The sequence below is a fragment of the Vigna radiata genome, chromosome 5, assembly GCF_000741045.1.
Source record: "Vigna radiata var. radiata cultivar VC1973A chromosome 5, Vradiata_ver6, whole genome shotgun sequence".
Taxonomy (NCBI): Eukaryota; Viridiplantae; Streptophyta; class Magnoliopsida; order Fabales; family Fabaceae; genus Vigna; species Vigna radiata.
The window spans coordinates 1,736,338-1,745,856 of NC_028355.1; the positions used below are offsets into that span (position 1 = coordinate 1,736,338).

Sequence of the window (9,519 nt, forward strand, 5' to 3'; positions counted from 1 at the left end):
GTTATTTAAGGTTAAAAATAATATGACTTTATGTTTTATGTGTGTTTTTTTTGGAAAATAATATTAAATTTTTGTTTCATTTATTCTTTCATTATTCTATTAATATGTACACTTTTCAGAATGATAGAAGGAAATTTTTTTAAATTTACAATTTTTTTTTTTAGATTTGGCTATTTATATTCTCATGTCTTTTGTAATTTTTTTTTCAAAATAATTAAAGTAATTTTTATTATTGTAGTTATCTAGATGATATGGAGAATAAAAAACCACAATAAATTTTAGATTCAAATTGTTTTTATTTAAGTTGTTTTTTAAATTAAAGAGTCGGTCTATATATTTTAAAATAAATTTGATTAAGTATATAAATAATATTGTTTATTATTTTTTTATATTTAAAATTTTCAATATTCAAATGACAAAAGAGAAGATGGTTTTATTTTACAATGTAAAGAATATAAAGAAACTTTACTTTTCCCCCTTTCTCCCAATTTCTCCCGCACTACAACCTAGTTTCATGGTTCTCGCATTCTTGGTGTCATTGATTATCAAAAACCTGGTAAGTAATGTTCAAAATCCTCGTGTTTTTATTGGTGAGATAAACCCTAATGTGCATTGAACACCTTCCAAATCGGGTTTCAGTTCGAAGTGGGAATTTTGAAGTGGAAGTGAAAGTGGAGGAATATGTAGTACATGGTTGTGAGGAGGCAAAGAACAAGTGGTCTTGTAGTTTGGGTGAAGGTCAAACTCTTTACCTTCATTGCTCTAAAGGTCACTGTATTGCTAAATTCTAGTGGGTTGAACTGAGGCTTCTAGCATGGAGGTCAAAGATCTAGTTGAATCCTAAAGGTTATGTGTTTTTTATTTTTACTTTGATAATCTTTTCTTTTTCTTATAAATATCCTTTACACCAGAGATGAAGTAAATATATTTTAGTAAGAGAATTTGGTATATAATTCCCTGAATGAAAAGAACCTCTCAATGATGTTTATTATTTCTCATTACAGATAACTCTAAAATTGATGATGTTTATTCTTTCTCATTACAGACATCTCTGAAATTGATTGCTTATGGTGATGTTGATTGACTTGAGTTTCTTAATATAGTCGACAGTCTATCACTTGGTTAATGCTTATTCCTTGGCTTCTTCTTGATCTCAAGAAATATTAAGAAGCAAGCATCAATTTATAAATGCTATCGAACTAAAAATAAAAATAGATGTCTTTTTTATGGTCAGGAAAATCTAGACAATAGTTAAAAAATCGTTGTCTAATCTTTATGCCATAATTTTTATAGTTTTGACCGCCATTTATTTGCTGTGAATGAAACCGTGATGAAGCATATCTTCTCAACAAAAAGAATTCAGCAAAAACATGAATGTCACAAAACACCGTGTGGAAGTCACAAGAATTGTAGGAAAACAAAACCATAATGCAAACATACATAGATTTAAGAAGTGAGGAAAGGGTGACATATATCCAAATTGTAACGACAATGAATGAATTGTTATATTATTAATGTGAGGTGATGAAGAGGTAGATAAAAGGCATGAGAAGTAGGAAATGTAGAATGAGTGAAGAGATAATTAAGGGGAATTTGAAGATGAAAATTTGGTGTGAGAGTGTGTGAGTCTGGTTGCATAGTAGTTAGCAATGAAATCAGAGGCTTTTCTGTCAATCCCAGGCTCTGCAACCCATCGTCCTCTGTCTTCATCACTTGCAAACATTCTTCTTTCATTTCCTCCTTCCCAGTATTCGTCATAATTATCTCCACATGAGAAACAAGCCTTCAACACAGTCCCAAAACAGCAACTCGATGACCTCTTCGCTCCCATTCTCTTCTCTTCTTTCAATGATCTGTGCCAATTCTTCTTCCATACTTTACCATTTATACACTCACCACATTATCTCTTCTTTTAGGAAAATATAAGAAAAATTTAAAGCTAGTACAGATTCCCTCAAATCATCTTCTCATCCTCTACTTTTTCTTTCTCACGCAATACTTCTCCCCTACCCCTACCTGCATCATACATGCTTTCTCATTCTCATCACTTACTTTGCCTAGATTCCTTCTTTTTCCTTGTACACATAATGCCTACAGAAATTATAATAAGCTTATGCTTCTAATTTTGCTCCATCTTTTTGTATGACTTTTCTTTGTCTTCTGATAAGATGTAAGATATTGATCTGGAAGTTGTGCTAAAGCAAAGTAATGTACTTTGAATGGAATTTAATCGAACTATCTTATAACTTTAGAGCATCTTTGATTGGACAAAACATACATGTACATTTGCTGTCTAACTAGACTTCAAACTTTATTCTGACAATTAGAAATAAATTTTCCATTATTATGAATAACAATCACATCTCATTATCTCATTATTAAGTAAAAGGTTGTTTCTCATCTCATTGCTCTAAATAGAAAGTTACATCTCAGTTTTTTTAAGAAAATATCAACTTAACAAGAAAATAACACATTCACGAAATATTACTGATACCTGTCATTAATTCATCTCTAATTTTAGTAGCCTGCCCAATATTAAAATTTAATTTAGATTTCAATTCATAAATCAATTATATATTCTAACAGAGAGTGCCCTCAAGCTGTCTTACCTTTCTCAGAACTTAATTCTTAAGGGATCCTAAAGCAAGAGCAAAGTAGGTCTGTACATATGGTACAATTCAATTTCCATCAAATACAAAAGCAAAACTTTTCTTTTTATATATTCTTCTTTTCTCCTTAAGGTCTTTCTAGGTTATAATATCATTAATTTGTTTCATCACTTTCTTTTGGCCCTTTATTAATTTTAGCATGAGAAGTGCCATAGATACTTTGATACAGCAACAAAAGCTAATTTTGTTGATTTATAGTATATATAATTAGCTTGTGTAATATGTTATACATTTTCTAAGATGTACCTTCCCCATCATAATCTGTCAAAAGGAAACTCAAGATTTGGTAATCTCTACATACATGTAAATTATAACTCAGGTTCTACACACCGACTTCTAAGATGCAATTATTTGCATATTAAATATACCAAGAATCTCGTTCCCATAGATTTTCTTTAAGTGCCCAATAAAATAACGTTCCAATAAATATTTTTTTATGAATATTTTTATTTAATATATATGGTTGCTAACGATTCCATCACAAAAAGAATTAGAAATGTGTTAGTAATAGAAACTTGTGATAATTATACTTCATCAGTGACAAGATTCATATAAAAAAAATACAAATTATATGAAAAACGACCAATATTGATAATTATGATCGCCACAAAAATACCTTCACCAATTCCATCATACACAACAAAAAATATTTATATTTATTGAGTAAAGTTTATTAATTAATAAATATTCATCAGTAAAACAGATTATATAAAAAACAATCAATGTTAACAATTATGACCATCAACAATTTAATGTTATCAATAAATTTTATTATGGATGGGAAATTAATCAATAAATATTTATCAATAAATTTTAATAGATTTTTCCATTAGTAAAATTATCACTAAATAACACGATTTAGTTATTGTCGACATTCTCTTCCCCTTGTCTTTTTTTTTTCTTTGTTTTTCTTCCTCTCTTCTCTCTTGCCAAGTTCTTGTTATTGTCGTCATTGTCTCTTCTAACTTCTTTTCCTCTTTTCATTCTTCTCTTCCTTCTTTTCTTCCCTTTTTCTACCTATTTTAATTTTTATCTATAACAAGTATTTTGTTAAATTTATAAAAAAAAAGGTTGACATTCATTTTTTGGATGAATTTATTGAATGAATTTTTAATAAATTTTAATTACTTATGGATATATTTTTGTCCATAATAAATTCATAAATAATGTTAATATAAAAATTCTCTCTCAAAGGAACCCTTGACTTTTTACAGGGCCAACTAAGTTGATAGCTTGTTTTGTAGTCTTTGTTTTTTCCCTCATACAAAATAATAGTGTTAAAAGCTCAATGTGTGTGTGTGTGTATATATATATATATATATATATATATATATATATATATATATATATAATGGGAGAAGAGTAAGCTTATTATTATAATATGTGTAGGTAGAAGGAGAAAGAAGGCATCTAGGGGTAGGGGAGAAGTATTGAGAAAGAAAAAGTAGAGGATGAGAAGAGTGATTTGAGCTTTAAATATTTCTTTAAAGAAGAGATATTAATGTGGTGAGTGTATAAATGGAAGAAGAATTGGCACAGATGATTGGAAGAAGAGAAGAGGATGGGAGCGAAGAGGTCATCCAGTTGCTGTTTTGGGACTGTGTTGAAGGCTTGTTTTTTCTCATGTGGAGATAGTTATGATGAATACTGGGAAGAAGGAGGAAATGAAAGAAGAATGTTTGCAAGTGATGAAGACAGAGGACGATGGGTTGCAGAACCTGGCATTGACAGAAAAGCTTCTGATTTCATTGCTAATTACTATGCCAACAGACTCACCCAATCTCACACCAAATTTTCATCTTCAAATTCTCCTTAGTTATCTCTTCATTTCCTACTTTTCATGTCTTTTATCTACCTCATTAATAATATAACAATTCATTCACTGTCTTTACAATTTCGACATATATGTCAGTCACCCTTTCCTCCTTTCTTAAATCTATGTATGTTTCAATTATGGTTTTGTTTTCCTACAATTTCTTATGACTTCATGTTGTTGATGCAAATCGATTTTGTAAGGTTAAATTAAGTTTAAAGTCAATTTATAACATGACATTTTTGTTTTTGTTAAATTCTTTTTTTAGAAGATATGTTTCATCACAGTTTTATTCACTGCAAATAAATGGTGGTCAAAACTCTAAAAATTATGGCATAAAGATAACAGAATGATTTTTTAACTATGTTTAGACTTGCCTGACCACAGATAATAGACATCTATTTTTATTTTTAGTACGATAACATTTACAAAATTCATGCTTCCTTCTTAATATTCCTTGAGATCAACAAAAAGCCAATGAATAAGCACTAATTAACCAAGTGATTGATTGTCGAATATATTAAGAAACTCAACTCAATCAACATCACCATAAGCAATCAATTTTAGAGTTGTCTGTCATGAGAAATAATAAACATCATTGAGAGGTTCTTTTCATTTAGGGAATTAATTACATACCAAACAATTGTCAATTATAGATGAAGGAAATACATAAATTGACTAGTTGACAATTAACGATATTTTGGATCGATAATAATAAAAGATTAGGCAAAACATCTCCTTTATCAAATTGATATTTAACCATAATTTTAAAAGAGTATCCACCAAATTAGGTAAGTGGAGACACCCGTAAAGATCATGTGTGTTGTGTATTTATTTTAGTTAAAATCATTTTAATATGTGAACTTTAACGTAGAATTAAAATTTTTTTTCTTAAACTTTGAGTCTCCAAACTTTAAAAATTGGATTTGTATAGTTTTTTTAATTTAATTATGTTAAATTTTTTTTTCAAAAGAATTTCATGTTATTATTTAAGTTATTTACATAATTTAACATGTTTTTATTTTAATATCACTTCAAAAATACGTTTGACTTGTCAAAAAAATGTTTATGATAATAAGTTAAAAAAATTATATTTATTTATTTTTAAAATTTAAAAAATTAAATTATATCAAAGTTTTAAATATGAACAAATATTAATTTTGTGTTAAAATTTTAAAAATAAATTTTAAGACTAAAATCATATTTAATTCTATTTATTTATTTTGTGAGAGAAGTGTAAAGGTAAAATGAATCTCAAAGTTTGTTTCAAATTCTTGAATGGATAAAAGTCAGTAATAGCCATATCGTTAATATGAAGAAGTAGAAGAACAATGTTCATAGGCTTGTGTTTATCATACCCATCGCGCCTATATCACAATATCCTTTTTGTTTTTACACAAATAAGCTCATAAAAAAAAAAAAAAAAACACTTCGGCTTTTGTTATATTATTTACTTGTAAAAATTCTATGTTATTTTTTATATTTTGACAAGAGAACTTAAAATATCAACATATCTTAAAATAAGAATAATTTTCTCTTATGGCTTGCATCTGGAATCCAATTAAGAATCACAAACATTTTGCACCTTTAACTTGTTATAGGATAATTTTTTATAGTTCAAAAGATGACCTTCTACAAGAATAATGTAATTTTAATAGGGGTTATATTTAATGTGCGGGGTATTAACCCTTGGAAAATAAAATTACCAAATTTGTAAAAACTCCTAGGAAAAACTGCATCGAAATTGGCAGAAATTTTTCAAAAACCATCGAGATTAAAAAGGATTTTTCAAAACCTGTCAGAATTAGCATAGATTTTTGAAAAACCTCCGAAAATAATAGATGTTTTATGAAAACAGTTGAGATTTACAGAATTTTGTTAAAACCGCCGGAAATTTATTATTTGTAAGATTTATCACATTATTTACCATCACACCATCCACAAATATTTTGAAGAATTAAATTAAATTTAAAATCTATTTTTGTAATATTAAAATAGGTATATTTTAATAATTCATATCAATAAAATTATTAAGAAAATCGACCTTACAAATTTTAAAACCCTAAATTAGCCATCTTCTTTATTTGATTGGATAAGTTTGCTAAAAAATATTAATATTGAGTTTGGATCTTTGTAGTCTGAAATTGGACCAAATACATACGATTAACCATAGTAATATATAATTAATGTTTATAGAAGAATGAATCTGGCATAATGATGTCGAAGGGAATCTGGACTCAAAATATAAGTAAATGAGTAGTGAGTGCATTATTTGTAACTTTTTCTGTCTTTTTACATGATCTCTATGTTCTTCATGTGTTCTGTCCCGTCACTTAAGTTGCCTTTTTACACAATATTCCTTAGCCCTTTTGTTTAAGACAACACAAGAATATTACAACTTCTTCAAGAAGAAAAAAATTGGATAATGATAAATTGTGTGAAAAGGAATATATATATGTGAGGTGTAGCCGAATAATTTTGACCACATCTTAGACACATTGTTGCTGTTGCACGAATAACGTTATCTGTAAAATAAATAAATGTCGTATTATGAGACTTCAATTCTAATTTTTCATTTCATTGACGTAAGTTTCGGTGAAAGTATAGTCCAAACAGTGTTATTTAATAATGAAAAGAAACTATATAATGTAAAGTAACATCAATTTTTTATCTGAGTGGCGTATAATTATTAGCAGATACATCATGTAACAAATCAAACTAGATATGCAGCATCGGGAAGGAATATGGAAAGCACCCATAAAATTCTGTTGTCTTCAGATTTCCAAGGATAAACTTGCATTTTCTAACAATTTTATTTCCATCAAGTTTGAGAAAATTCATGACAATTCAAGTTATCATAATCAAATATGTTAATAAATTTTCCATTTGCTTGTAAAGTTACTTAAAATGTTGTTTGGGTTGGAAATAGTTGTCCACTAATGCTTTCTTTTAGCTTTGTTAGTAGCATCTAGGGATGGTAACGGATCGGGTCGGACACGGATAGTGTCTATCCATAATCCGACTCGCCGAATAAAAATGTACTCACTACCCGTTGGATACCCGTTTAGAAAATATCTACGGATATTCGCAGATACTCGAAAAAAAAATATTTTATACATTTTAAAATAAAATTTAAATAAAATTACAAAAATAAAATAATATATATATATATATATAAATTAAAATTTAATTTTAATTAAGTTTAATTAAAAAAAATATTAATTAATTTTTTTATTATTTTTTGTGGATAGCGGATATCCGCGGATCGGATAATATACTACCCGTACCCGACCTTTTAGAAGTGGGTATTAAAACATCTGTTATCCGTTACCCATGAGTAGTAAATATTCGCAGGTAGTAATTACCCGCCACGAGTTTTACCCGTGAATATCCGTGTCCGCATATTTTTTTGCTATCCTAGTAGCATCTTTTACTTTTATGTGTGTTTAGTCTCATCATATCAATATAGATATAGTTTTATTTGTGAGGGTTAAATCTTTACTATATAGTAAAGTATCTACTTATAAGACCATTCTTTAATTTTTTATGTTTTGATCATAATAAATAATATTAAATATAGATGACCTGATATTTAATCCGAATATAATAAATAAGTAATTCAATAATATAATAAATAGTTGAACTAATATTTATTTCGAATATAATAAATAAATAAACAATTTAATAATATAATTATCATGCTATCAAACTTGATTCAGGTTTTAAAATTATCATAATATTTGTAATTATGACAAAGACTTTAACAATATTTTAAATATTTCAAATCTTTAATCTTCAATCTCTAATTGTTAAAGTATGAGTTGGATAGGAGTTATGTTTACTCCAAATCAACTTAGTACCTCAAAGAAATGATAAATGAAATAATTAATGAATTTTATCAATGTATATCGTTGAAGTGTGATTTATATTACTATTCATATATAGTCTCTTATCTATGAGTCTGAATTCATTAGTCTAAATATATGTTAATTTCTGAATTATCATAATTGATCAAGGAATATTCTGAGTAGGTGTGCAATGTCATGCTGATAAAAAAAAATGACTCAGTACATGTCAATTTAATAATCTAACATGTACTCAATCGTATAGGAGTCTTGTACTAATATAGTCAAGAGATATTTCATCATATTATACACTATAACATAAAACAACATATTATTTTGTTGTGATAATAAAATAGTTGAGAAAATAATAACTAACTTAATAAAAAAAATATTAGTATTTTATCTCAAGGAAATAATAGAAACAAAATTCGAAATATCTTTATTTACTCTAATAAACTAAAACTCTTGCAAAAAAAAAAAAGTGTCTTATGTAACCTTTTAATTATAGTAGAACCTTTAGAGTTTTTTAAATGAAATTTTAATGTAGTTTGATTGGAGTGTATCACTATAAAATCTTCTATTATATGTTTATTTATGTTTTTTTATTAGAATTTAATAACAAAAAATTCTCAAATTTTTTTATAGTTAATATTAGAAACTAATTTAAACTCCATATTATAAATTAATTATAACTTTTTAGTAGTAATAGAAATTATTTTAGACATTAATAATTTTTAATTTATATAATGTCCAACTTAATCAATATAATTATTAATTATTTTTAATCTTTTAATTGATTATTATTTAATTTTTAGTAATTATTTATTTAAGAGCATATTTAATGAGAGTTGATTAATATATAAAATATCATTTTAATATCAATTCTACGTATATAAATTCCTTAAAATTTAATAAGGTTGTTTATACAACAACCTTTATTTAATATAGGCAATTTACTATTACGAGTCTCACGTTAACATAATTTTTTTATTTACGAAATTATAATTAGAAATAATGAATCTATACATCTAAGATAAATCAAGGGTAGGAGTATATGACAAATTTTGATCACTAATACAAAAATCATATTTTATGACGTACATAGTTTTGTACGTTATAATAGGTCTACATATTTTATGACGTAGCAAAAATTTACGTTATCTGAACATATTATGACACTGTTTCTAAAATT

The 9,519-nt window shown here is 26.7% G+C and overlaps 1 long non-coding RNA gene across 3 annotated transcripts; it reads left to right on the forward strand.

The window, feature by feature from the left end:
- Window positions 1–430: 430 nt before the first annotated feature.
- On the forward strand, window positions 431–4,213 carry LOC106761139. Of its 3 annotated transcripts, none has more exons than XR_001375668.2 (3): window positions 431–556; window positions 640–846; window positions 4,059–4,213. It is a non-coding gene; the product is annotated as an uncharacterized LOC106761139 (long non-coding RNA). The 3 variants fall into 3 exon arrangements; XR_002667693.1 differs by lacking the exon at window positions 4,059–4,213 and adding an exon at window positions 1,046–1,566; XR_002667692.1 differs by lacking the exon at window positions 4,059–4,213 and having other exon boundaries at window positions 640–962.
- The last annotated feature ends 5,306 nt before the right edge of the window (window positions 4,214–9,519 follow it).